The sequence below is a fragment of the Panthera tigris genome, chromosome D1, assembly GCF_018350195.1.
Source record: "Panthera tigris isolate Pti1 chromosome D1, P.tigris_Pti1_mat1.1, whole genome shotgun sequence".
Taxonomy (NCBI): domain Eukaryota; kingdom Metazoa; phylum Chordata; class Mammalia; order Carnivora; family Felidae; genus Panthera; species Panthera tigris.
Window position 1 is genome coordinate 88893170 of NC_056669.1, and position 26605 is coordinate 88919774.

Sequence of the window (26605 nt, forward strand, 5' to 3'; positions counted from 1 at the left end):
TGGGAGAACTTTTTCTGAACACTAGTCGTTGATGTTATTCATTGTGAAAGGTGAAATGTTAATATACTGCACCAGAAATAAGGTAGAAATAATTTGCCCCATTTCGTTGCCCCAAACCACAAGGTTTGCTCTTGTGGGCAGTGGGTCGTACCTTGTGAGAAAGTAAGGCCACAGGTCTGTCACATGTTAATAACTCTAGGCAGACCAGAGTGAGCTGAGCCTCAGGATTCCAAAGTGTCTCTCCCATGTCCTCTCCTTTTCATGAGTCATTGTGATATCAGGAGACTGTTAATTGGGTGGATTGGCTGGTGCTCAGATCCAGCTGTGATTTTTGACAGACAAATAGCACAGTGTGAAGACAAGGTTGTCTCTGGCCTGGAGAGAGGCCACAGAGAGGGAGGGCAGCCATTTAGCTTACTCTGGAACAGGCCTTTGGGAACTGGGTGCTGGAGGAACATGGAATTTATGAATAACTTGATTGAGAAGACTTGCAAACCCAAGGAGCCAGTGTTCCACGTGGGACACTCATGTGTCTGTTGGCATACAGAAATGAAAGCATAAAGGGTGTTTAATTTTACTGCATTAAAAATCCCTTCTCGTTATTATAAGGCCCAGTGAGGTTAGCTTCGGGGATATCAGAAGTGTGTCGTCTTTGATGGCAGCCCTGGAACATTTTCCTTCAGTTCTAGCCTTGAATCAGAGCAGTGTTCTCCGGGAGTCGTTAAACTAATTGGACATGGCTGAAAAATGAGTCCCAGTCACTCTTGTAGCTCCATGGTCAGTTAAAAAAAGCCTCTCAATTGGTTTGGAAAGTTCTAAATATAACTTGTTTTTTATTTTAAAAATAAAATGGGGGACTTGGGGGCGATGGAAGGGTGATTAGCAATGTAGGGTGTTTCATCAGAAAAAAATCCAATGCCATAAAAAAGTGTCAATGCTGAGAGAAACCAGAACAGAATGGAATAAAGGGTTTTGAAAACAGATTTCATAAAAACATCAGCATAAGCTTGATGAAAAAGTGTGATAGTAGCAAGTGAGGCCAGCTGGCAGGACCTGGGTAAGCAGGCCTGGAAAGTGTGGGTGCTAATTACTGTAGAAGAGATGAAGTTAAAGAGATGGCCTGTCAGGAATATTCTGTATCAATGAAAGATAGAGCTAGCCTTGTAAGCGTCATATATAGAGAAACTGTACATCCTTGGATCTATGAAGGGGAGCAGCGATGCAGGGAGGCAGAGACTTAGCACACCCCAAATTCCTTCATGTTGCCCAAGTAGATGGTAAGGACAATACAAGAAAAACTAACAGATGTCGAAAATATAATAGGGACACTCACGTTTGAGTTATAAACACACCAGAGGGGTTGGAGATGCTCAGACATTGGAATAGATATTCTGGGAAAGGAACACTGTTCAGCCTCAAGGGGAGAGTATCAGGATCTTTTCAAAGTACAGTAAAACCTTGGATCGCAAATAATTTGTTTTGCAAGTGTTCCACAAGATGGGCAAAGATTTCTAATAAATTTTAACTTGATAAACAAGCGATATCTTGCAATATGAGTAGCACATGATGCCGAATGTCACATGATTGCAACTGAGCCAATGGTCCTCTCTTTCTCTCACTGTGGAATTGCGGGTGATTGTCTCCCATGCTTGGATGCTTGGTCTCACATCGTGTTGTTTGGCAGAAATCAGTGATTTTTCAGAACATTGGAAGGTGCCCACAAGTGGCACGCGTGTATTTTTTGTCACTTCAAAGCACCTGTGGACAGTCCTTTGCTTTTCCATACAAGAGTAAGCTTAGGAATGCTTTGCTTCATTCTAGGTCAGGCTGCCTGCAGATATAGACCCTTTTCTGTGCTTCCTTATTGCCAGTTAATTACATACAGTATATGACAAGAGTTTGTCAATACTGTCCTGTAGTCAACATCCATGTAAGTGCCTACAATGGCCCCCGTGAAGAAGGGTAAAAAGAAAGGCAGTAAGAAAGAGACAATCACAGTGGAAGTTAAGGAAATCATGGAGGAGTATGCACGAGGTATGCAAGTGGCTGAAATTGCAAGATTTTATAAAAAGTTTACATCTGCATCTCGTCTGCAGAAGAGGAGGAGAAAACCGGAGGAATCCCTCACTTCAAATGAGATTAGGGATATGTGTAAAATGTGGGAAACTGCAAAATTTTGTAAATATTTTGGGTAATTTGGGTATAAAACCACCACTCGAATAAGGCTGTGGAAGTGCAAGAGATGAATCTGTTTAACGACAGTGCAGTGTTGCAGTTCCATGAAATCCTCAAAAGGAGGCAAAAGCAAGTGTCATTAGAAAGGTTCCTTGTTAAAGCTGCAGGGAAAGAAAAAGATTCCATTGAGCCAATAGATAGTGATTCTGTCAGTGATGGTGAAAGTTGTTCTACGCAATAACCCCCCTTTCTCTTGTCTCCCTCACACCAGCCCCAAATGTTTTCAAAGGTAAGTGCAGGTTAACTTATTTATATTTGTTTATTTTTCTTTATATTTTGTGTTGTCTTCATTGTTTTATATTACATTACAGTATTGTCATTATCTTATATGAATGTTTTTGAGTTGTGGAGCAAATCATCTGAGTTTCCATTATTTCTTATGGGGAAGTTTGCTTTGATATACAAGTGCTTTGGATTACAAGCATGTTTCCGGAACGCATCATGCTCTCCAACCAAGTTTTAATTTATAAAATGTGACTCAGCAACAATCCTGAACAGAAAAAAGGACTCTTCCTTTCTTGTGTGATTAAAGTTCCATGAGGCAGGGTGGCATCAGGCAGGTTCTTTGAAGGCTGCTTAGTTGCCGTGATAGTCTAGCTCCTGAGTCAGTGCTTGGCATAATGTCAATCACCCAATACAGTACCCTGTAGGTTTCCTAGAAGGAATGGAGGTGACACTAAGGACGTGTGGTTTTGAGAAAGAGAGGCAATTGAAGGAAGTATGAAATTTCCCTGGTCAAGCTGGTTTTGCCCTTGGGTGGCAGGCACATTGTTTCTCTTCCAGATTTTGGAACAGTCTTACTCATTTTCAAAGACCTAGAAAGGTCTTTACCAGAGATACCTGTGACTGAAAAAAGACAAAGAAGAAGAGGTCTTTGCGAGGGAACCGATGATCACCATATTAAAATCAGGGGATAAATTAGTCCCTTGTGAGGCTGGCATGTGGTATGTAAAAAGGGTGTAGGACAGGTCAGTGAAAACTGCTTTGTGTCTTAATTCCATTTGAAGGGAGTTAATAGGGAGTAGTTACCAAGAGGAAAAAGGGAAAACAGTTCTGTTTTGTGAAATATCACTGTTAAACATGTTAGCTAGTAAGAAATTGAAGGTTGTCTTCTGGTCTCATTTCAAAGCAAATAAGAATTTGCTGCCTAAACCACATAAATGATTCAAGGAAGGAAGTGCATTAGTAAGCATAATCTTAGAAATGGAGGGTGATAGAAATACACCAGTTATAAGAGTAGATATAAGAAAAAAAGCTGTCACTAACTCTTAACTGAAAAAAAAATCACCCATCTATTCATTACAGGAGACATAGTAAAAACCAAGAGATATAAACAGAATGAAAAGTTAGGGAAATAAAATTCATTATGCAAGGGCTACTTTTATGGTATCAGATAAGTAAGTTCATGGCATTAAGCATTAAGAGAGATAAACAGTGTTACTGCAGATAGCTAAAGGTTCATTAAACAATGAATATCTGGTTATCCCATATAAAAAGACATGAAGAATTAGGAACATAATTAAAGGGTACTTTAATTCATAATTGTTGAAGGTCCTTCAAGTATAAAATTCGTTAGTGCTTGCCAAATTTTGGAAGGTTAAAACACTTAAAGAATACATAATTTTAATGTTGCAAAGGAAATGTCCGTGGGAATAGGGGAATGCAGGTGGCAGACGGGCTGGTGTCAGTCTGCAATGGGGTGTGGAGGGTGGGCCCGACGTGTTCTTCTGGATATTCCCAACAGCCTTTCCTCCACACACCTGCTCCCTGGACTCGTGCAAGTGTTTGCTAATGGAAGCTTTGGAGATAAAAAAATCCTCCCTGCTAATGAGATGAGAAAGTTGATTCAGCTTTCAGTTGGGCTGAGCAAGTCTGACACCGATGGCTGCCCAGGGCCGGTGTCTGGGCATGAGAGTTTCCAAGGGCGGCGTAGGGCCGGCCATATGGATGGCAGAGAAGATTTTTGAGAAAGTCATTGGGAAGGAAAGTCTATTTTTGATTTTATAGATTAGTAAGCATTGATAATATTTGAATTATGAGCAGACATTTTCCTGGTTGAGTATAGTGGATTTTCTCCTTTAAGATTATAGTGTAAGGATTATCGTGTGGTGCTTTGCTCTTCAAAGTGTGATCTATAGGCCCACAACATCAGCATCACTGAACCAGAGTCTGCAATTTAACCAGATCCTTGGGTGATGTATGCACCCATTGAAGTTTGAGAGGTGCTGATGTAGTGGCCGGGGATACAGGCTTTTGAGGAAGTCAGCCTAGGTTCACATCCCGCTCATTCCCTTGACCTTGGCCAAGTTTCTTAAACATTTACCAACCCACTGTGTCTTCATCTGTAAATAGGAGTAATGATGGTTGAAACCATTATTGCCATGTTGAAATAGTTTAAGTGAGATACTGCACATAAAGCGGTTCTTTTTTTTTTTTAAGTTATATTTATTTATTTAGGGGGAGAGAAAGCACAGGCAGGGGAGGAACAGAGAGAAGAAGAGACAGAATCCTAAGCAGGCTCAGCACCATCAGTGAGTGCAGAGCGGCTCTAAGTCATGAACTGTGAGATCATGACCCGAGCTGAGATCAAGGGTTGGACATTTAACTGACTGCGCCACCAGGTGCCCCTAAAGCATTTAGTTTTTAAAATTGCCTACTAAATGTTACTTATTTTAATAATTACTCAGGTTTATTATAAAAGTTTGGAGAGGAGTTTAGAAAAACACAAGTTACAGTGCTACAAACTAAAGATTGTTAACACATTGGTTTATTTTCTTTTATTTTACGTATTTTTGATCATGCTGGGATTAAATTTTGGTATACTGCTCTTTTCTCTTGTGAGTATAGTATAAGCATTCTCCCTTGTTAAACTAATCTGGGGGAACAGATGGTCTGACATCACCGAATGGCTGGGTGTATTCTTTGAGGTTGGCTATAAAAACCACCTAACCCGACCAAGTCAGTGGCCAGCTTATACATAGGGGATGATATTACCTGCCCCATCTCATTTTATGTGGTGGTCATGAGGGTCCCCTGAGGATCACGTATTCACAAACAGCTAGTGCGGCGTCTGACTCTCGATTTCAGCTCAGGTCGTGATCTCATGGTTTGTGAGATCGAGCCCCACGTTGGGCTCTGTGCTGACAGCACAGAGCCTGCGTAGGATTCTCCCTTTCTCTCTGTTCCTTCCCTGCTTGCGTGTGCACATGTGCACACATGCTCTGTCTCTCTCTGTCTCTCTCAAAACAAATAAGTATTAAAAAGAACAGCTAATAATAGGTATGATGCTGTTTGTATCTATGTTATTATAAGTGGATGGTGTTAACATGTAGGAAAAACCTAGAACCATAATTACCTACTGACTCCACAATTCTACTTTTAGGACTTTATCCTGATAGTGTGGGATGTGTACAAACTTTCAGCTAGGATCATGTGTGTGGCAGCATTGTTTTTAATGGTGAAACGCTGGAAGCAAACAAAAGACTCATGAGAAAGTGAGCTATTAACATCAAATGCTAAAATACTAGGCAGACTGAGAAGGATGCTGTAGGCCTGTACTTTCAGTAAGCTGTCTCCTAGCCACATGTGGCTACTTCAGTGTAAACGGGTTAAGATGCAATACAATCGATCAGAAATTAAATTCTTCCTTCACTCCACGCAGATTTCAAGGGCTCAATAGCCTCAGGTGGCTGGTGGCTACCTTCTTCCACAGCTCAGATGCAGAACATTTCCATCATCTCAGGAAGTTCTTTTGGATAGCACCACTGTAGAAGAATAATTCTTACATGGAAAGGAAAATTTTATGAGACAGAATGATTCAAATTTAGAGAGAGAGAGAGAGAGAGAGTGAGTGTGTGTGTGTGTGTGTGTGTGTGTGTGTGTGTGTGAGAGAGAGAGAGAGAGAGAGAGAAATTGTCCCGTGGTGTTTGGGGAACAACATGGCATTTCCTGATTTTTCTAAGTTCATCAAATCTGGCCCTAATGGTCCCCACTCACCAGAAGCTCGAGATTCGGTACAAGTGGGTTGGTGAGGCCTCTTCCTGTAGCTTCTTTCAGGACCCTCGGTGTCTGACCTGATCATTGCTGTTGCTGTTGCTTTTTCTTCCAAAACTCGTTGCCGAGCATTGGCCCTTCTTGTCTGCCCAACACTTCAGTCCCTCCCTTCCCATGAGTTAACTCCCCTTACATTTCACAGCAATGGTTTACAAGAGTTGCGAGAGAGGAAACCACTATGCTCCCTTCCCCATTCAGATTGGTAGGATAGTGTTACCTATTAGAGGGATAAAGGCTGAAATCATTCTACGTTAAATGGAAGACAGTAATAACAACACATCTCCTCTGGAGTCATTTGAAAATGTGTGCTCTGCTTTTAATCTGGCTTGCAGATCCTAGCAGGGACTGTGCAGGAGGGCTGTACAGAGGTGGACCCTCCCTCCCCTGTCCCTTCCAGCAGTCTCTGTACCCAGGCACCCAGGCCTCAGTGGGAGTACTCCCTTCACCTTGCCAGTGGGGTCAGCTGAGACAAATAACCCTTGCTTTGACTTTCTTGGAGGTGCTGTTGGTGCCTGAGGGATCCCTGTCTCCTGTTGCGTTTTTAGAAACGATTCTGGCCCGCTTGCCCGAGAAAGGATGGTGTTGCGCGGCTCATTCCTCCCCCCACAGCTAAATGCAGCCGTTATGTGTGGAGTGTGTGCCCTTGTTTACTGTCTGGTCCTACCGTTGATTTAGACCGTGTCTGTGTTTGTACAGTTTCTCAAAGAAAGTTTCCTCTTCACCCTTCAGGACCTTGCCAGTGAATCTCCTTGTCTCGAAAGCTGCCCTCCCATATTCAACTCCCAACCACAGAATTAAGCTGCCTTTTTAAAAATTTGGTATATGGATATGCTGCAAAATGATCACTAAGTAAGGTTCACTTACCATCCATCACTTGGCAGAGTTGCAGGTTTTCTTTTCTTGTGATGAGAAGTTTTAAGATCTGTCCTCTGAGCACCGTGTTATTAGCTGGAGTCACTGTGCTATACGTTACATCCCCAGGCCTTAACTGCTGTTATAACTGGAAGTTTGTGCCTTTTGACCTCTGTCACCCGTTTCTCCACCCCCACCCCCTGCCTCTGGCAGCCACCAATCTGTTCTCTATTTCTCTATGAGTTCGGGTTTTGGGGTTTTTTGTCTGTTTGTTTGTTTTTATTTTGTTTTATGATTCCATATATACGTGAGATCATACAGTATTTGTCTTTGTCTGACTTATTTCACTTTCCGTAATTGCCTCACGGTCCATCCGTGCCGCCACAAGTGCCAGGATTTCCTTCTCTTTTAAAGGCTGAGTAATATTTCATAATCTCACTTTTTTTTAAGTTTATTTATTTATTTTTTTGGGGGGAGCAGAGAGAGAGAGGGAGAGAGAGAATCCCAAGCAGGCTCCACACTGTTGGCGTGGAGTCTGACACGGGGCTCGAACTCATGACCTGAGATCATGACCTGAGCCGAAACCAAGAGTAAGATGCTTAACCGACTGAGCCACCCAGGCGCTCCTTATACATGTTTTAAAGTGTACATAAATGCTATCATACTGAGCATATTTTTCAGTTTACTTTTTCATTTATTCTTATAATATTGAGGTCCATCCATGTTGCCGTGTATAGGTGTATTTTTTTAGGTAAACTCTACGCCCAGTGTGGGGCTCTAACTCACGACCCCAAGTTCAAGGGTCGCACACTCTACTGACTGAGCCAGCCAGGTGCCCCAATATAGACGTGGTTTTTAAACTGCTGTAAGATACTCCATTGTATGAATATACTGCACTTTGTTTATTCATCCCTTAAGGAGACCTTTAGGTTGTTACCGCACCTGTTTCCCCACGTCTTCCAATATTTAGAATTAAGAGTTCTTAGTTTCCCAAGAGCACAAAGCAGTAACTTGCCTTGGTTTTAGTGTCTTTTCCCCTGAAAAGTAGGGAGGGGAGTGTGGTAGGCTGTGGCCAGTCTTCAGCCCGCCCCACCCCCTCCTCTACCCCCATTTGGATGTAGATAGAGAAGCCTGAGGGCATTTGGTACCGTGCAGGTAATGGGTGGTTGTTCCACAACCACCAGAGTTCAGGACCAGAACTCCAGGTTTAGGGCTGGCTGATAAGGTCTAGTTCTGCCGGGGAGTAGAATGTTTCCTTTTCACATGGATTCTGGGTGCTTCTGTGTCCCAGCATCTAGAAGGAAGCTTTACTCTGTGAGGGCTGCTGAGATCACTGAACTAAGTTTGTGAGCAAACCAGCAAAGCTGTGGGAGCCACTTTCTGGGCCCCACTTCTGATGGAGGTATAGGGTTCAAGAAGGCAGGCTCTTTAACCAAAAAGATCTGGGTTCAGATACTGGCTGTTGACCTTAGACTGGTTATAGAGACTCTCTATGCTTCAGTGAGCTCTTTAACCTATAAAAGGGAGATGAGAATAATGCCAGCCTCATAGCACTCTTGGGAAGAGTGGACAAGGTCATGCATGCAAGGTGCCTCTTAGCCCAGCGCCTGGTACTTCATCAGCACTCACCTGCTTACCAGTCCATGCTCTGAGACTGGGTTTGAGGGCTGGGGGTGTCATTTATGCCAGGATCCCCTGTGTTGGCACTGATGTGGGTGCTCTCAGTGAACATTTGTTGAATGAATATATGAGTTTCTACCTATGTATGTGCTTCAGTTTGTTTGTAAAGCAGGTTATGTCAAGGCTTTTGAATTTTATACTAAGAGCCATGAGAATATTTTTAACCAGTGACTACTATGATCCTGTTTGGACTTAAACCAGAGATGAGGACTGTTGGTCATTCTGACATTTTCAGTCTTAAAAGTTTCATGAATCCGAAGTCAGGTTTTTCTGACTCATTTTCACACTGACTTTTAAAAATGTATTTTTCCCATCTCCCCCCTTCCTGAGATGTTTCTTCCCTGCCTTCCTGGTCCTTCTGAACTACATTCGTAGTTTTCTTTCTGTTGGTGGCTCTGAAATATACAAGTGTTTGAAGTTTGAACTTGAGCTAGTCGACAAATTCCAGGGGGTATTCCCCTGCATAACCTGGGATATATTGAAGGTTCGGTGCTGAGTTCAATTCTAGAGGCAGAGTCCGGAGAATTCCGAATATGTTAGAGTTCTGCTTCAGGTTCACAGGGCTCACTCCGTCCGTTGTCTTGCTGCAGACGACTTTCTTCCATAGTAAATTTTGCATCGAAAGGGGTGTGTGTACCCTGCAGAGCCAGCCTGCAGAGTAAGTGACTGATGGTAAATTTCCCTATGTTGTTTCTGCTCTGACTTCCGGGGAATTGCAACCTCCCAGCTTGCTTCTGGGAGGTTCATTAAGTTGCTTGGGTTCTCCGGAGCACTTCCTTTTACATGAGTTCCTAAGGTGAACAGAAGAGCCTCAAAGATGTTGAACGAGAAACGTCCTTTCTTTAAGCACATTTAAAGGGGCTTCGAGGAACTCCTGCCTGTTCCCTTTCCTATTGAAATAATTTTCATTTCTTTGAGAAATGGAGGGTGAGGACAGAATGGGAAGCAATGGGAATCTCTGTGGACTTGAGTTATTTGCACACATACGGTACCATAAAAAGGCCATTGAGTGGATTTAGAAACCTGGTGGGGGCGTAGGAGATGGGGGAAAAAAAAACCAGAGTAAAGGTTGCCTTTGTAAAATAAATAAATAACACTGCCACTTGGAGAAGGTGAGTCAGACGAAGGTAGGAAAATAATGTGGTAAAGATTAAACCCAAAGAGGACAAGCAAAACAACCCAGAAGGCAGAAGTACAAAGTTGTAAATGTTAATGGGAGAGCAAAGTAGTCGTGCACTGACTGAGTGGGCCAAGCCTTAAGGATGTTGGGTTTAAATCCCACTGGATTTGAATTTTAATTACCATTCACATGCATTGCCTGAAAGTTGGGGATGGACGTGTGTGTATACACACAGCCTTGTGTGTGTGTGTGTGTGTGTGTGTGTGTGTGCGCGCGCGCGTGCATGTGTACACGTATAACCATTGCTAGCTTTGGTCTTAGGAGAAATTTCACATGGGACATAGGAGGTCTTCATCCTGTATCTGCTTATCTGTTTTAAAATGATAGATTGGGGACTATGTCACAGGGGTTTCTTAGAACAATTATTTATCGTTCACTTACTTGTAGGACACTGTGGCAAGTCCTGCTGGACATCCAGAGTTTCCCCCTGACTTTGAGGAAAGAACGCAGGAACAGAGGGAGAATGTGCAGATTCTATCTAGGTCTGAGTAAGGCATCGGGTCTTAGTGTGAAGAGCTGTACGGTCACAAGAGTGGCATGGACCAAACGCGGTAGAATTCAGAGGATGTCCACACTTAACACCTCCTGCGATGGATAAGCAAGGATCGTGAAGGAGGTCCTGACACGGGCTTGGAGGAACGGGTGGAAGATAGGCTGGAGTGCCAGGCTGGCATGGGCAGAGTCCCAGAGGTGGGAAAGTATGAAGAATAATTGGGGAGCCCCAAGGACGACAGTTTTGCTGGAGTCTCCAGGAGTGGTGGGGGCAAAAGCTAGAAAGAGGGCATGCTGTACTATGAATACTCCTCCTTACCGTGTTCCCAGTTACTGGCACCTCCTGTGCCCTAGTTATTGGCACTTCCTGTGTCCCAGGCACTGTGGAAAGTGCCTTACTCCAACCCCCTATGAGATAGGTACCGTTGCCATCGCTTACTTGACCTGGTAGGAGACTGATGCTCAGAGAAGCAAGCAACTTGCTAGGATGTGGGCAAAGAATAGGCTGCGGGGCCTGGGCTTTCCTAGCTTCTGTGGGTGGGGTGGTGATGAGGGCCGCACAGGCCAGCGAGAGCTTGGGCTTGCGTGACGGAGGTTAGGAGGCCGTGGCCTAGATTGAGGTTGTGTAGCACACGGGGGTTGGCTACTATGCAGGCTCCACTATATCTGAGTGCAACGAACACTGCCTCACTCACACCGCCAGATGCAAGCTGCAGGGCAGGGGCCTGGATTTGGATACCTTCGATTGAGCCGTTTCCCTGCAATGGTGAGAGCAGACGCTGGCTTTGTAAGTGAGGGTCAAGCCGTTGAGCTGGGGACGAAGTGTAGGCCGCCAGGCATCGGGCGATTCCCAGACTTGGATTTCTGGATCAGTAATATTATGAAAAATAAACCCAAAATGGGTGGGCTCCTGATGTTGGGTCACCTACTTGTATTTGATCGCGTGAGAACAACGTAAAAAAAAAAAACCCGCCCTTTATTATATCGCTGTTTTATATAAGAAGTCACGTTTTACTGAAAAAAATGTAGGGGTTTCTCATCCTCAGCGTAAAGATGGTCCTTTACATGGAACAGACTACCTGTAAGGAGAGTTCACGGCCGTTGCTCCTAAAGTGCAGTGAACACCTTGCAGTATCTGGGTGTTTTCAGACACACATTTGGGACCCGCTGGGAGAGGCTGTTGAGTCCCCAGAGGTGATTTCCTTTGGGGAAGGGGAGGGAAGCTGCATGGCACGTTGTGGGGGGAGGGGGAGGATGCAGGTGCCTAGTGTTTAGGCCTGTGCGTACTTAGGATTTAGAGAAGAGTGTTCCAGGGCAGGGAGCCCTGACTGTGTCCACAGGAGCTGGGGAGGGATCTCGTGAACACAGGAGCAGGGAGGAAAGCCAGAGAGAGGAGGGAGGGAAGAAGGGCAGTGGAGGGGGCAGACTGACCACCATTTAGCGCCTGGCAGGAATGCATGCAGAGCGGCCCTTCACTTAATCCTTGTAAGAAGTCTTTGGGTCAGAGGCGCTACTGGCTCCCATTTGCCAGATGGGGAAAGGGGAGCCACATGAGTGTTTGGTGTACCTGAGTCACCTCAGAGCTAGGTCGCAGAGTTGAGGTTCCCGTGGAGGCTGACACCTCTTTTTATTTCTCTGCACGGGTCCCTCACTCTGGGATGACATTGGCATCCTGTTTGGGAGCCCTTTCAATGACTCCTGTAATTTATTCGGGGTAATCGTTGTGATGTGCCGAGGCACTTCTGATTCCCTTGGGGACTTGTGTGGTTGGCTGTCTTGTGACTTGGTGACCGTTTCAGCTGGTTACACCCCTTCAAGTGCAGCCTCATCATTTGGCAACTGGCAGACGGTATCTGCAGACCCACAGATTTTGCCGTTGTCATTACCAAGAATCCTTTCCTAAGTGTGTCCGGTGTGTGCACTGATCCGCGGCTAAGCTTCACCAGTTTGTGTGCGGATCTGGGTCCTAGAATCCGTGTGTCCTGCACGGAGGTGGCAGCTGGGGTTCCGGGGCGCTTGTTTCTCCCTCTTACAAAACTGAAGCTCCCAGAGAGGAAGGGGGGATCCCAAGCGGGCAGGATTCGAACCCTGGCCCCCGCCCTCTCGGTCTGGACTCTTCTCACCTCCCTTCTGCGGAGGCCTCTCTCTCACACTGGTGTGAACTCTCATAGAGGGCTTCCCAGAAAGCTCAGAATAGAATCTTTGAATAGCTGTCCAAGGATGGTTTCAAGGATGGTTTACCTAGAATTTCAGATATTTTCCTCTTTTAATGGAAGCTCTGTCTGGCTAGTTGGTTCATGGGGGCCAGCTTCGCCCAGGCCACTTGCTTCCCAATTTGCAAGCATCCTCCGTGGACAAAATCCACCCTACGGGAGCTTACGCCTTAATGAGTCTAGTCAAAGTCAGTCTCATGGCGTGGGCAGTAGCTTTGATCGTCCCGATGGGTCTTTTGGTTTCTGCCCAGGAGGGAGTGGGGAAAGGGCTTTGCCCAGGATCGATGCATCGCTTCGCTGGGTGCACCATCTGGCCTGGCTCTCCGGGGAAGGCCCCAGCGTGTGCTGCTGAGGATTCAGCCTCAGCCCGAGGCTTTATCTCCCCTATAGCCCGGGGGCTTCCAGGGCTTTGTTTCTGGAACATGTTGTTCAGTTGGAAGGCAGCCAGATGTTGGGACCAGAAGTGCACACCTTTAGGAGAGCCCTTTCTGCTTTTAGAGCAGCCCGTGGGGCTCCTTCCTGGCAGACCAGCTCCTCTAGGAGGAGGCGCGTGGGGCCCACGTGTGGGTGTGGGGTTTCCTCAGACAGACCCACTGATAAAACATCTACATCGGTGACTTGGTACCCAGCCCTGGTTTGTTTGCTTTAAAAGGCTCAACAACACATCAGCCGTAAGGATGTCGGCTTGTTAGCTTTTGGTTTCTTGCTTGTGGTTTTTGTTTTTATGAGGAGCGGGGAAGCCAGGCCTGATGTTCTGGGAAGGAGCCTGCTGTGTGGGAGAGAGCTCCTCCCTTGTGTGTCTCACAGTGATGAGGCTCCCGCCCGTCGAGCGCTTTCTGTGTGCCCCGGCTGCGTTCTTGGTGCTTTGCGTTGCCGTCGTTTTCATCTTCTTACCATCTCCTAGGGGGGTTGAATGGCATCCACGCACAAAAACATATGTTGCAGTCTAGTTGCAAGTGTGACCATATTTGGAAATGGGGTCCTTGCAAAATGCAGTTTGTTAAGATGAGGTCATACTGGATTAGGGTGGGTCCTGATTCCAGTGACTTTAAGAGGAGGGGACACACAGACAGAGGAAGATGGCCCTGTGAAGACACAGTCGGGAATTGGAGTGATGTAGGTACAAAGCAAGGAATGCCAAGGGGGGCTGGCTACCACCAGGGCCTAGGGGAGAGATGAGGAAGCATTCTTCCCGAGAGCCTTCAGAGTGAGCCTAGCCTTGCCAACACCTTGACTTTGAACTTCCAGCCTCCAGAACTGTGAGACGGAATAGATTTCCGTTGTTTTTCACCACCCGGTTTGTGACAATCTGTGAAGCAGATCGTGAAGCGGTAGGAATTACCTAGGAGGGTAATAACCCCATTTTGCAGATGAACAAACCAAGGCTCCGAGGGGTTAAGTGTCCTGCGTCGGGTCACTCAGCGTCTGTGTGGACACAGACAGACGGGAGGATGGCGTGACAATGCTGCCAATCTACACCTTCAAGGTGGTGACTTTATGCTCTCGGCTCTTTAGGACATCTGTACTTCTTCAACTGGACAACAAAGACTGGGAGTCTGTAGCAGGGAGGTGTGGGGGGACCATCAAAGTGTCTTAAAGGAGGAAAGACATGGGACCAGAGGAAGCACAGTGGCTTAAGCCTGTCTTTTAACGGTCTGTTTTAAATTGGTACAAAAATGGAAGAAAATACAGTGAAAAAGTAGTTCCCTCTCTTACCCCTGCTGCCTTGCTACCTGGGTTACTAGTTACAGTTATACTAGTTCCAGCCCAGAGGAAACCGGTCCTCAGATGCTCGTGTGTTCTTCTGGACGAGCTGTTTAATACATAGTACGTATGTATGCATACATCTGTGTATCTATAGTACATAGCTATGACGTCTGTAGGTATCTTTATATAATTGTGTATATGTATAATATTATGTATATATAACATAAATTTAGAATCTTTATTTTATTAAACAAATTTTTTTAATGTTTATTCTTGAGAGAGAGAGAGAGAGAGAGAGCGTGAGCAGGGGAGGGGCAGAGAGAGAGACACAGAATCTAAAGCAGGCTCTGAGCTGTCAGCATAGAGCCCGATGCGGGGCTTGAACTCACCAGCCGTGAGCTCATGACCTGAGCCAAAGTTGGACGCTTGTTTGATCGAGCCACCCAGGCGCCCCAATTTAAAATCTTTATATTGTTTATATTTTCCAACAACTTTGCATGAATTTTTTGATTTGAGTTTTAATGTTCTGAAAGAAACACAACCATATGGTATGATACTCATAAGGTACAAAAGAGCACACAGTGAAAAGGCGTCCTCTGATCTAATCCCCAGCCACTCCTCGTCTCTTCTCTGGAGGCACCTGTTTTTTTGGTTATTGTTGTTTATTTACTAAATATATTTCAGAGCTCTCTCTCAGAACAGAAAGAGCCGCCTCATTTATTTTTATGGTTTATAGTATTCGTGGCGTTCTGTTACCTGGATGGACCATAAATTATTTAGCCCATCTGCTATTGGTAGATAGGATGACTTCCATCTCTGCTGTGACAATTGTGTTAAATAGCCTTACACATAGGTTATTTTAAATATCTAGAGAAGTGAAATTATTGAGTTGAAGAGTTAAGCGCATTTGATATTTTGATGGTTATGCTTAATTGTCCTCCAGAAAGTCTGTTCCAATCCCCCCTCCCCCTTCTGTAAACGAGGGTGCTGGTCTCCCCACTGCTTTCCCGCCCACTGTGTTACCAGCATTCTATCACAGTTAGTGCCTTATTTTATTTCTCTTACAATGAGTGAGCATCTTTTCAAAATGATCTTTTCTTGTTGATGTGGAGGAGCTACTTTGATTTCTTATTATTTGTAGGAGCCATTTTGAAGGAAAGTAGCCCTTTGTGATACAAGTGGCAGATAGATTTTCTCACTTTAGTTAGATTTATCGATCCTTTCTAGATGAAGAAATTCTCCTGGGTTTTCATGTCACGTGTAGGCCCTCTGTGCTCCAGAGTTACGTATTTAAAAGCTCCTGTTTTCTTCTTTTGATTTATTTTTTCATATTTAAATCCTTCACCCATCTGGAAGTTATTTTGGTGTTATGTGTGAGTCAGGGATTCAACTTTATTTTTTTCCAGGTGGCTATCAATGCATTCCATTCATTTATTGAATAGCCCCTTCTTGCCCCGACTTGATTTGCATTAGTTTTTTATTGCCGCATAACAATGTCACTGCAAACTTAGTGTTTTAAAATAGCACGTATTTATTGGTTCATCTGTGGTTCAGAAGACAGGGTGCAGCATAGCCAGGCTCTCTTCAAGGCTGCAGTCAAGGCGTCAGCTGGAGCTGCGGTCTCCTCGGAGGCTCGACTGGGGAAGGATCCATTTCCAAACTCACGTGGTCGTTAGCATTCATTTCCTCAAAGGTGGCGGGAGGAAGGCCTCATTTTCTTGCTGGCTGTCAGCTGGAGGTGGGCCTCAGTTACTTGTTCTGTCCCAACACAGCCTTTTGGTTCATCAAGTCAGCAAGAGAAACAGGAGCCCTGTAGTCTTCTCTAACATAATCGCATACATCCTGTCACCTTTGCCTTCTTCCGTTGATTAGAAGCAAGTCACGTTCAGGGGGAGATGATCACACAAGGGCTTGACACCAGGGGGAGGGGGAGACTGTGTAGGCACCTTCTTAAGAGCGTGTCTGACCTCCTACCTTCGTTTCACTTTAAATTTCTATGCATATTTGAACCCATTTCTGAAACCCCACCAGCTTTCGAGGAGTGGTAGAGGAAGAGAAAGCTGCATAGAGATGGGGAGGAGGTGCCCATCTTTTCCGACTCCCTACCTTGAGCCTAACTCACCCTGGCCAGTTGTGGACCGTGTATCTCTGAGACGTTTGGCGGCTGGCTTCATTCCATGGCTGAACTTGATACGAAGGCTGCCTGCTGCCTTCACGTCCGCACTCTGTGTCTCCAGGCTGAGATAACCTATCGCCGGCCTGGGCGCACATTTACAGCTTCACTTCCCTGCCCTTGAGCTGGAATTCTGTGTTTTATTAGAGATTATGTTCATATTGGTGAATATTGCCTTTTAGCCGCACCACTGCCTCTAGATGAATTCAAGTGTGTTGTTGCAACCTGAAAGTGTTATTCCAGTAGAATGCAGAAATAGGATAAGTTGTGGGGGGATGAGAGATGTTGATGGATTGGTACCAGTCCTCTTCCCTGGGGAGCATGAGTATGCAGAACAGGCCTCTGGAAGAAGGATGGGAATCCTGGCAGCTGTGTTCTCTTCATACTTCCTTAAGCCTTAGGTCAATTTTATTACCTGTAGTTTCTGTCTCCACCCCCCCCCCCCCCCCATCCCAATATCCCATTTCCTTTCACAAAAGTTGTTATGGACCGACTGGTCTGCTGCGAGTAGAGGATTTAAATAGTCATTAAAAGACAATGGGGAGGGCACCCGGGTGGCTCAGTTGGTTGAGCATCCCACTCTTGATTTCAGCTCAGGTTGTAATCTCATGATCCTGAGACCGAGCCCAGCATCAGGCTCTGTGCTGACAGCACAAAGAGCCTGCTTGGGATTCTCTCTCTTTCTCTCTCTCTCTCTCTCTCTCTCTCTCTCACTCACTCTCTTTCTACCTCCCCCACTCAAAATACATAAATAAACATTTTTTTAAGTGTAAAAAAAAAGATGATGGGTATAGCCACAGCAAGCAATATATGCAGTGGTGTGCCAGTGTGGTGTGATCTTGGGCACTGAGCTGCGCAGGGTGGACAGGTATGAGGATGCTCTCATTCATGGTGGCGGGGGGGACTGGAACCTGGCTGTGGGCCAGGGCAGAGGGGGCTGGCCTGGAGGAAGAGGGGGTAATGAGGGATTTTTTTTCTTTAAGTGGAAGGATGTGACACTAAAAAAGAATTTTAGTGTTGTTTGGGCATGCTGATGGGGTAAAAACTTCTTAGAACAAGTAAGGGATTGAATGGCCAGGCTCAGGAGAATGGCTGTTTAGAATATGCCTTGGCAGGGCTGGAGAATCAGGTGATGCAGAGTGGGGACCATTTTGCTATCAGGTAGGAGGAGTCAGAGGGCTTTCATTTCCCAGAGTATAGGGTGCTGGCGGGGGACCCGAGCCCAGGCCCTGAAGGAGAAATAGGCTGGTCCCAGAGTTGCGGACCATGAGGGTTGACTGAAGTGATGTTGGCAATAAACCTGCCAGGCGGTTCTCTAACGTTGTTGCCAGTGAATTGTAATCATGGTAGAAGTTGAACTTGGAAGTGTATGCAGTTGGATCCTCTTGTCCCTTCACAATCGAGAAAAGGATTGTTATAGGGATTAATTCAGTGGATCCAACTCTTTCAGAAGTGTGGATGGTCAGTGTCCTAGTAGGAAAAGGAAGGTTGGTGGAGATGACCCAGGACTTCTAGGTGGTGGGGCTGGAAGATTTCTCCCTCACAGCAGGTGATGCGGGCTGGAGGGTAGGGTGAGGAGCCTCTGTAGGGGGAGTGTCTACAGTAGAGAGGGGTGGGGGCCTTCGGAGAATGGATGAGTATGTTTACAGGAAACAGACATAGATGCCACCAAGAGGGAAGGTGTTGATATGTCTGTGTACACTCTTTTCCCTTTTCCTGGGCCAGTGGGTGAATTTTATTTCATTCATTATCAAACTTACTATGTTCCAGGCATTGTGTTAGGCACTTGGGGATACTGAGTTGAATAATGCCCAGTCTCTTCTCTCCAGGAGCTCAGTGTAGTGGGGGTGCGAAAGACACTTTGAAGGATCTGAGACAATGTTGGAACAAATGGAACTTCTCCCGGAAGAGTCTGTGTGAGTTGAATTCTGTTGTGTGGCAGGGTGGACAGTGACTTCAGTGGTCTGTGTGTGTGTATGTGTGTGTGTATGTGCATATGCATGCCTGTGTGTGTGTGTGTGTGTGTGTGTGTGTGTGTGTGTGCGCGTGCATGTTTAGTTGTATTGCTTTGGCTTTTTATTCCTCTTGGAGTCTTGGAAATATGTGTGCTTAAATGTATTTATAAACGTGTTTTGTTTGGGTGCTCTCAGTCTACTGCAACTCAAGCCAAATTTAGTAACTTGATTTATAGCATGAAAATTCCATTACTCAGGCATGTGCTTAGCCCACTGAGTGGCTTGCAGAGCTTTCTGGATATAGGTGATTCAGAGGGGCTTGGTGGCTCCAAGTCCTCAGGGGCCCAGGCTCCCTTTCTTACACATTCCTCTGCTAGCTCCTCCATGGCCCAGAGCGACTGCTTGAGTACCAGCCACGTCATCTGAATTCCAGCCTGCAGGAAGGAGGAAGACCCTAAGTGGAATGAGCTCCTTCTTGCAGCACCTGGGTGGCTCAGTTGGTTAAGTGTCCGGCTCTTGGTTTCAGCTCAGGTCATGATCTCACGGGTTTGTGAGTTCGAGCTCCATGTCGGGCTCTGTGCTGACAGGGTGGAGCCCGCTTGGGATTCTCTCTCCCTCCCTCTCTCTGTCCCTCCCCTGCTTGTGCGTGCTCCCTTAAAATGAATAAATAAACTTAAAAAAAAAAAAAGAATGAGCTTCTTCTTCTCAAAGGCCCTTCCTGTAAGTCACATACAGGACTTCTGTCTATATCCCATGGGCCAGCGTGTAGTCACATAGCCACCTTCTGCTACAAACGAGAGTAAGCACTGTGCTGAGGTCACATTGGGAGCCCCCTTAGTGATTACGGGAGGAGAAAACACATCACAGGGGGTATATATGGGAGTTCATCACGAAGGGAAAAAGACCAAGGACTAGAGTTTTACTTCTGAAAACTTGTTTTAGGGCAAGAAAGGGTACAGGGGTAGATGGCTTCACTGGGCTAGTACGTTTCAGGAAACATGCCTCATCCTCCCAAGCAGCTCTGAAAGAAGAATCACAGGTATCCTGGAGAGGCCAGGTGGGGAGAGCTCCCACGTGACCCCTTAGGGTGCATGTTTCAGGAAAACCGGCAGCGGTATCAAGCCAGAAGCCCCGTCCTTCCCTCCGCGTCCACAGTGGCCACTCTGTGCTGTGGATGCCAGTTTGCAGGGCTGCAGCCTCTCATGTGGGCAGCTCCATGGAACGTGTTCCAGAGCGAGGTCTGTTTCTTGATTCGTGATGGCTGACTACCCCAGATGCGCCAGGGTGATGCAGGGGATGCTGGCCCCTTTAAAAAAGCTAGGTGCTCATTTACATTTTTGGGAGGAAGCGAAATGGCCCTGAGGCACGTCCCCCAGTCCATCAAAGGCAAAGATCCAAACTGTAGCCCTCTGTGAACTGGATTCTGCCTGTCTCCAGCCTCATCGTCCCTGGAGGTTTGCCTACCTGCAGTGCAGAGCTCCTGCACCCAGTCCTTGTCCAGGGCCGGGCGGTCCAGGGCAGAGCAGCCTCATCCTTTGTGTCTGTAACAGTCACGTGATGTGTGGCCCGGACTGATGCCCGTTGAACGTTTTCCTGCTTCCATCGGCTCTTCTTGGCATACTAAGCTCCTTGGTTCAGTTGGGGCTGTTTCTCACACATCTTTGGGTCCCCAGCACTGCTGTGCTTGGCACCTGTGGCCGGACCCAGTGCCCTAGACTTGAGGGTCCCTCTGCGTGTCAGTCCTGGCAGGGTTTGCCATGTTTTCACAGCCTCATGGTCTTCACCTACGCGGAAGGTACCTGGAGCGAATTACTAAGCGGGCAAAGACTGTTAAAGGGTAAATTGATCACTTGCTGAGCCCTCGAGAGTCAGCTCATCGAAACATTTAAATTTTAAACACCCACACTCAGAACTATTTCTCTAGCCGTCCAAGTGCCTTGGGTTAGGGAGAGAGAGGAGTTCTTTTAGCTTAGATGCTGCTTTTGCGTCAAGCGGTTTAGTACTGAAGCACTTTTTCTTTATCCATTCGTCCGTTGATGGACACTGAGGTTGACCCCGTGTCTCAGCCATTGTGAACAAAGCTGCAGTGAACACGGGGGTGCAGATATCTTTTTAAGTTACACGAGCGTTGGAATGGTGAGTCTCCAAGCTTCTGGTCCGTTTGTTTTAGGCAGTTGCTGTTCTTTTGCCTCTTCTGACGGCCCTGGGATAAGCAAAGTTATGTTGAGTCGGGTTAGCTCAGGTTTTTCCTAGGTGCCGTGCGTGAAAGAGAATTTATAAGCTATACTGGGCCTTGTAGCTCTGTGCAGAGAAATAGGGAGTTGATGTGATACCTGGGACAAGGTTCTTGAGTCAGCGGCTCTCCCCTGGGGAGGGATCTCCTGGTCTCTTGATTCCAGCCTGTCTTGCATCTGTTTTGCCGGGTCTGTCCTTGTCTTCTTCCTTCTTATTTTATTTTTTTAAATGTTTATTTATTTTTGAGAGAGAGAGTGAGCGAGTGTGAGTGAGGGGAGGAGGGGTAGAGAGAGCGGGAGAGCATCCGAAGCAGGCTCTGAGCTGACAGCAGAGAGCCCCGCTGCAGGGCTCAAACTCACAAACCATGAGATCATGACTTGAGCTGAAGTCAGATGCTTAACAGACTGAGCCCTCCGGGCGCCCCTCTTGTCCCTTCTTGTTAGCTAGCTGTTTACTGATGTGGAGCTTTATCAAGACTGTTGCGGAAAGGTCCTATATCGTGGGGGACGACCCGATCAGGTGGAGACCCGCGCTGGCTATGAAAGAATTCACCTGAGGCAGAACAAAGGGGATAGAAGTTTATTGAATACACTCACTGCACAGGAGCAGCAGGCAGGACAGCAAAGGAGAGACTGTCTGCCAGGAGACAGTGGTGGGGGGCTGTAGTTACGGGGGAAGGTGAGGAGGTATGGGAACATATGGAATTTTCCGTTTTTCCCATGCTGCATCTGAGTGTAAGTAGCCCATTGGCCAGCAAGGGCTTATGGATATTTTGAGGTGAGTCACCTGATGGGCCTGTTTGTATTCAGCCCAGGGGTCACTGGGGGCCCTTCTACCTTACCCTGGTTTCCACTGTTCAGTTAGTTGAGCATATCCCTTCTCTAGGAGTGGCTATGCTGGCTTTAAATACTGTTGTCTTTAAAATAACAAGGTGATCGAGATTTTTTTTTTTTTTAATACGGAGCCTCTTAATTGAGCCTTAATTTCCATGGAAGTATTTTTATAAGATTTATAACCGTGTTTAGTTGCTTTGTAATGGTTGCTATGTCAGTTTGCATAATGCTGATTATCTAGGCAGTCCAAAGTCATTTATGGCTATGTCTTCATTACCAGGTAGTAGATATTCTCCCCATTCCGTTGCTGGGGAAATTGAGGCTTCTTATAGAGAAATATTGGACCCATAGAAAGTCAAACCGCAGAGGGAATTACCACCAGGGCTCCCTGGCATTTGTCTTACCTTTTCGCCATTGACTTTATCTGGATGGGCAAGGTCGTGCTGGGAACTAATCTACTGGTGATTAGTTGGTTTGAGTTACTCCTTTTAGAAATGGGATCACTGTTTCTCTTTATGTATATGACATGGAAATTCTCATTCACCTAGCTCCCCCGCTGTGAAGGTTAATGAAACAATGTGAGGTTTGTTAAGCAGTTTGGGAGAATGACAGCGTGAGGAATGTTATGTTTTTAATGGTAAACTTGGGCCCTTCCACTGGGCCTCACGGAGGCGGTTTCCAGCTTCCCAAGTGTGGATGACACAGGCTGATAAATCCCGGTCTACTTCCGTTCTGTCTAACCCAGCCAAGGACTTCTTGCCGAATATTCTCCCACAAACCAGATGTTTTGACATAGCTTGTTACCAAACTGCAATTATTAAATAATAATCTGTATTGTTAAATCATTAATGAAAGACTTTATATCTGCGAGAGATTCCTTCGGAAGGGTGTAGTTATTGTTACCACACTAATGTGTTTGAACAGAGACATTTGATGTGCCGAGCGCTGGGCATTTAGGCGAGTGGACGCGTTTGGTTGGCCCCTTTGAACTAGCCCTGGGAATCTTTGATGTTCCCAGCCACCAGGGACCTCAGTTTGGAAGCTGTTGATGGAGACCCTAGGGCCACTGCTGACCCCAGGGGAGTCCATTATCATTCAGGTTCTGGTTTTCATATTGGTTGGGAAATTTCATATAAAAAAAATCTAGAAAATCATTCTCTTGGGGTTCCCGTGGTCTACTTAGAGCTATGACTGGTTCTTTCCCCCAAGGTCAGAGTCATGAGGTCACATGGTGGGGAAATACAGGCATCAACGGGAAGGTGGAGTCAGAGGGGGGGAGAGTGACAGCTCTGGAAGCAGAGTGACTTGGGACCAGACCCAGGCTGTTTCTCAGCAGTGTCACTTTAACCTCTCTGATCTCAAGTTTCTTCATCTGCAAAATGGAGGCGATAACCACCTCAGTGGATTATTGTGAGGACTAAATGTGGTAACATTTATAAAAAAGGGCTGTCCTGGGCTAGCACCCAGTAGGCTCTCAGTATTATTAAGAACAGAAAGTTACTCATGAAGACCTAAGATTCTTTGGCTGGTGCACCTCCTGTTGAAAGATTGGGTTCTTATATCCTCGTATTTTTCTTTTTTTTTTTTTTTAACGTTTATTTATTTTTGAGACAGAGAGAGACAGAGCATGAACAGGGGAGGGACAGAGAGAGAGGGAGACACAGAATCCAAAGCAGGCTCCAGGCTCTGAGCCATCAGCCCAGAGCCCGACGCGGGGCTCAAACTCACGGACCGCGAGATCGTGACCTGAGCTGAAGTCAGACGCTTAACCGACTGAGCCACCCAGGTGCCCCATCCTCGTATTTTTCCAAGAGTGCACCTCTCTCATGTTCTTTTAGATAGTCCTAATACTGTGACCTTCACCCCCGCCCCCTCCATCCCTTGGGGAGGGGAGTCTGTTCCTGCCCTTTCCTAGAAGCCTGCAGTTTGCTAAAACCACTGTTGTCACAGACAGCCCCCTGGCAAGATGGCCTTGGAAATCCCTGAGTGCGGGGCGTCCCCCACTGAGTTGGCATTGCCCTAGCTTCACCCGTGAGCCAGACTCAGCAGTAGCCCTGCTACCCAGGCTGGGATCATGGTGTGTGTGTGGGGGTATTCAAGGCACGTGTTGGTTGCATGTCAGAAAATCTGCATTTTCTACTCTTGGTTCTTCCATCGGAAGCTGAAGAAAGGTCCTTTTTTACTTGGCTTCATGGCTTGTGAGTTGGAGCTCTTTGGTCCTGCCTTCGTCGGTTTTATTTCCTCAGCTGTTCTGGGTTGCAGTAACTAGTCCCATGTTTGCGGCCTCTTTTGTAAACTCTTTTAAGACCAGGACCATAACTACCCTACGTTGGACATATTGGGTTAAATAAAATGTATTATACCTGTTCCTTTTTACTTTCTGGCTACTAGAAACATTTAAATTACATATGTGGTTTGTATTGTGTTTCTTTTTTTTTCAAGTTTATTTATTTATTTTGAGAGAGAGAGAGACAGAGTGAGCAAGCTAGCAGGGGAGGAACAGAGAGAGAGAGAGAGAGAGAGAGAATCCCAAGCAGGCTCTGCACTGTCAGCACAGAGCCTGATGCAGGGCTCGATCTCACAAACCGTGAGATCATGACCTGAGCTGAGATCAAGAATTGCACACTTAACTGACTGAGCCCCCCAGGTGCCCCTGCATTGTGTTTCTATTAGACAGTACAGCCCTCTCTCTCTGTCCATTTAGTAAACTGCATGGACCCACCTGGGTTACATGGCTGGGTTGAGGGTTTGGGGTAGAGGTGGGCGTGAGGTGCTCTGAGTGGCTAGCGTAGACCCCTGTAGTGAGGTGTAGTGAGTTAATGGTGGTCCCCCCAGAGATTCGTCTACCCCGAACCTGTGAATGTGACTTTATTTGGAGAAAGGGTCTTTGCAGTTGTAATGAAGTTGAGGATCTTGAGAGGATACCATGCTAGATTATCTGGGTGGGCCCTCAGTCTAATGACATTGTCCTTATAAGAGGAGGAGACACAGAGAAGAAGGTCGTGTGAAGACAGGCAGAGGTTGGAGGAACGCCAGGGATTGCCAGCAGCCCCCAGAAGCTAGGAAAGAGGCAGGGATGGATTCTCCTGGAGAGTCTCCAGAAGGAAGCACCCTTTCAACACCTCGATTTCGCACTCCTGTCCTCCAGGATTGTGAGGGAATGACTTCTGTTGATGTGAGCCGCCCAGCGTGTGGTCATCTGTCTCAGAGACCCTGAGAAGCTCACCCATGAGGAGGTGGCACCCCACTGTGTCTGATGGAGGCAGGGGAGGAGTTCCCTGAAGGGACCGGAAGAAACCAGCGCAAAAATGGGCTGGGCTGTTAAGCTGTCGCTGTCACAGACCCCTGCCCCAACCTATAGAATTTATTCTGGGTATCAAAAGTGATGGCATATACAAAGTGCCTGCCTTAGTTTCCACAGCGAAGGAAGTTTTCGTTATTACGGTGGAAGGTGCTACGCCACTCTCCTCAACCTTGACGATGAGATGGGGGGTGATTGTGCCAGTGATGCTAGTTAGTAGTCTGGAGACCCTTCACGTCTAGGCATTTTGTGTGTGCCTTGTGAGGCCATCTGCCAGGTTTTTGGGTTATTTGCCCTATTTATTTTGTTGCATGGGGAAGAAAGAGGAGAAGTTTGCTGATTCTGAGGGGTTTTTCCTGCTTGGTGAGAAATCTGCTGTCTTTTTGGTGCTCGCTAAATACTTGAATTGGATCACTCCATTTTGGGGCAAATGGTGTTATTCTCTAGTTTACCTAGAGATTTTGGGCTCCCACCAAAAAGTTTTAGAAAAGGCGCTCTCATATTACTAATTGCAGAATAAACATTTCCAGCCCCATGTGCAGCAGACTTATTTGGCCAGTATTTATGCTGGTGGGGAAGAGAAAGAGTATTTGTTGACTGTCTACAGTACCTCCGGCAGTTTTGTGCAATCATTTTCGTTAATTTCTCACGCTAGGCCTGCAAGGTAAGCGTTATTGCCCGATTGATAGATATACTCCCCAGGGGGGGGGAAGTGACCTGTCCAGGGACACGTGGTAAGTGGGAAAACTGAGAGTCCCAATCGAGCCAGTCTTGCCTTTTCTCTGAGAAAATGGTGACACGGTAGCAAAATGCGTAGAACAGGTCATCTCGGCTGGTTCGGTGAGGTGGGCGTTGTTGGGGTGGGTTGTGGGTGGCGAGAAAGTCTGTGCCCTCCCCTGGAATCCTCACACTCTGGGAGACTCGGAGGCACCTCTGCATAGCTCATTTTGAAAATCATTGTTCCTTACTTGATGACTCCCTCATTCACCCTGTGTCTCTGATTCTGCGGGTCGTCCATTGTGTTTGTCCCTTCAGTTATTAACCTTTAGCATTTTGAGGTTTTCATTTTAGATGAGTCAGGCCATGTAGCGGGCCCCATGGGAGAACGTGTTTCTGCAGATTCTGTAAGTTGGCCTGCTGAGGTGGTGGAACTTTCTGGAGAATGGGGTGGTAATGCTGAAAGTCACTGGGGCCTTTTAGGGGCACCTGGGTGGCTCACTTGGCTAAGAGTCTCTTGGGGCGCCTGGGTGGCTCAGTCGGTTGGAGCATCCGACTCCGGCTCGGGTCGTGATCTCACGATTCGTGGGTTCGAGCCCCGCGTCGGGCTCTGTGCTGACAGCTCGGAGCCTGGAGCCTGCTTCGGATTCTGTGTCTCCCTCTCTCTCTGCTCCTCCCCCACTCATGCTCTGTCTCTCTCTCAAAAAATAAACATTTAAGAAGAAAAAAAAAGAGTCTCTTTTGGCTCAGGTCATGATTTCACAGTTGGTGAGATCAAGCCCCGAGTCAGGCTCTGTGCTGAAAGCTGTGGAGCCTGCTTGGGATTCTCTCTCTGCCCCTCCTCTGCTTGCGCGCTCTCTCTCTCTCTCTCTTTCTCTCTCTCAAAGTAAATAAATTTTTAAAAAAGTGGGACCTTTTAGTCCCTGGGCCCCAGTCAGGCTCTGGGTCTTGGAATTTAACCAGCTACTTTATAGTGGTA

The 26605-nt window shown here is 46.5% G+C and overlaps 1 protein-coding gene and 1 non-coding gene across 4 annotated transcripts in view; both read left to right on the forward strand.

The window, feature by feature from the left end:
- Nucleotides 1-26605, forward strand: part of LDLRAD3 (low density lipoprotein receptor class A domain containing 3) — a 262622-nt gene that overhangs the window by 32134 nt on the left and 203883 nt on the right. The window lies entirely within an intron of this gene.
- Nucleotides 26151-26236, forward strand: TRNAR-CCG. The gene has a single exon. It is a non-coding gene; the product is annotated as a tRNA-Arg (tRNA).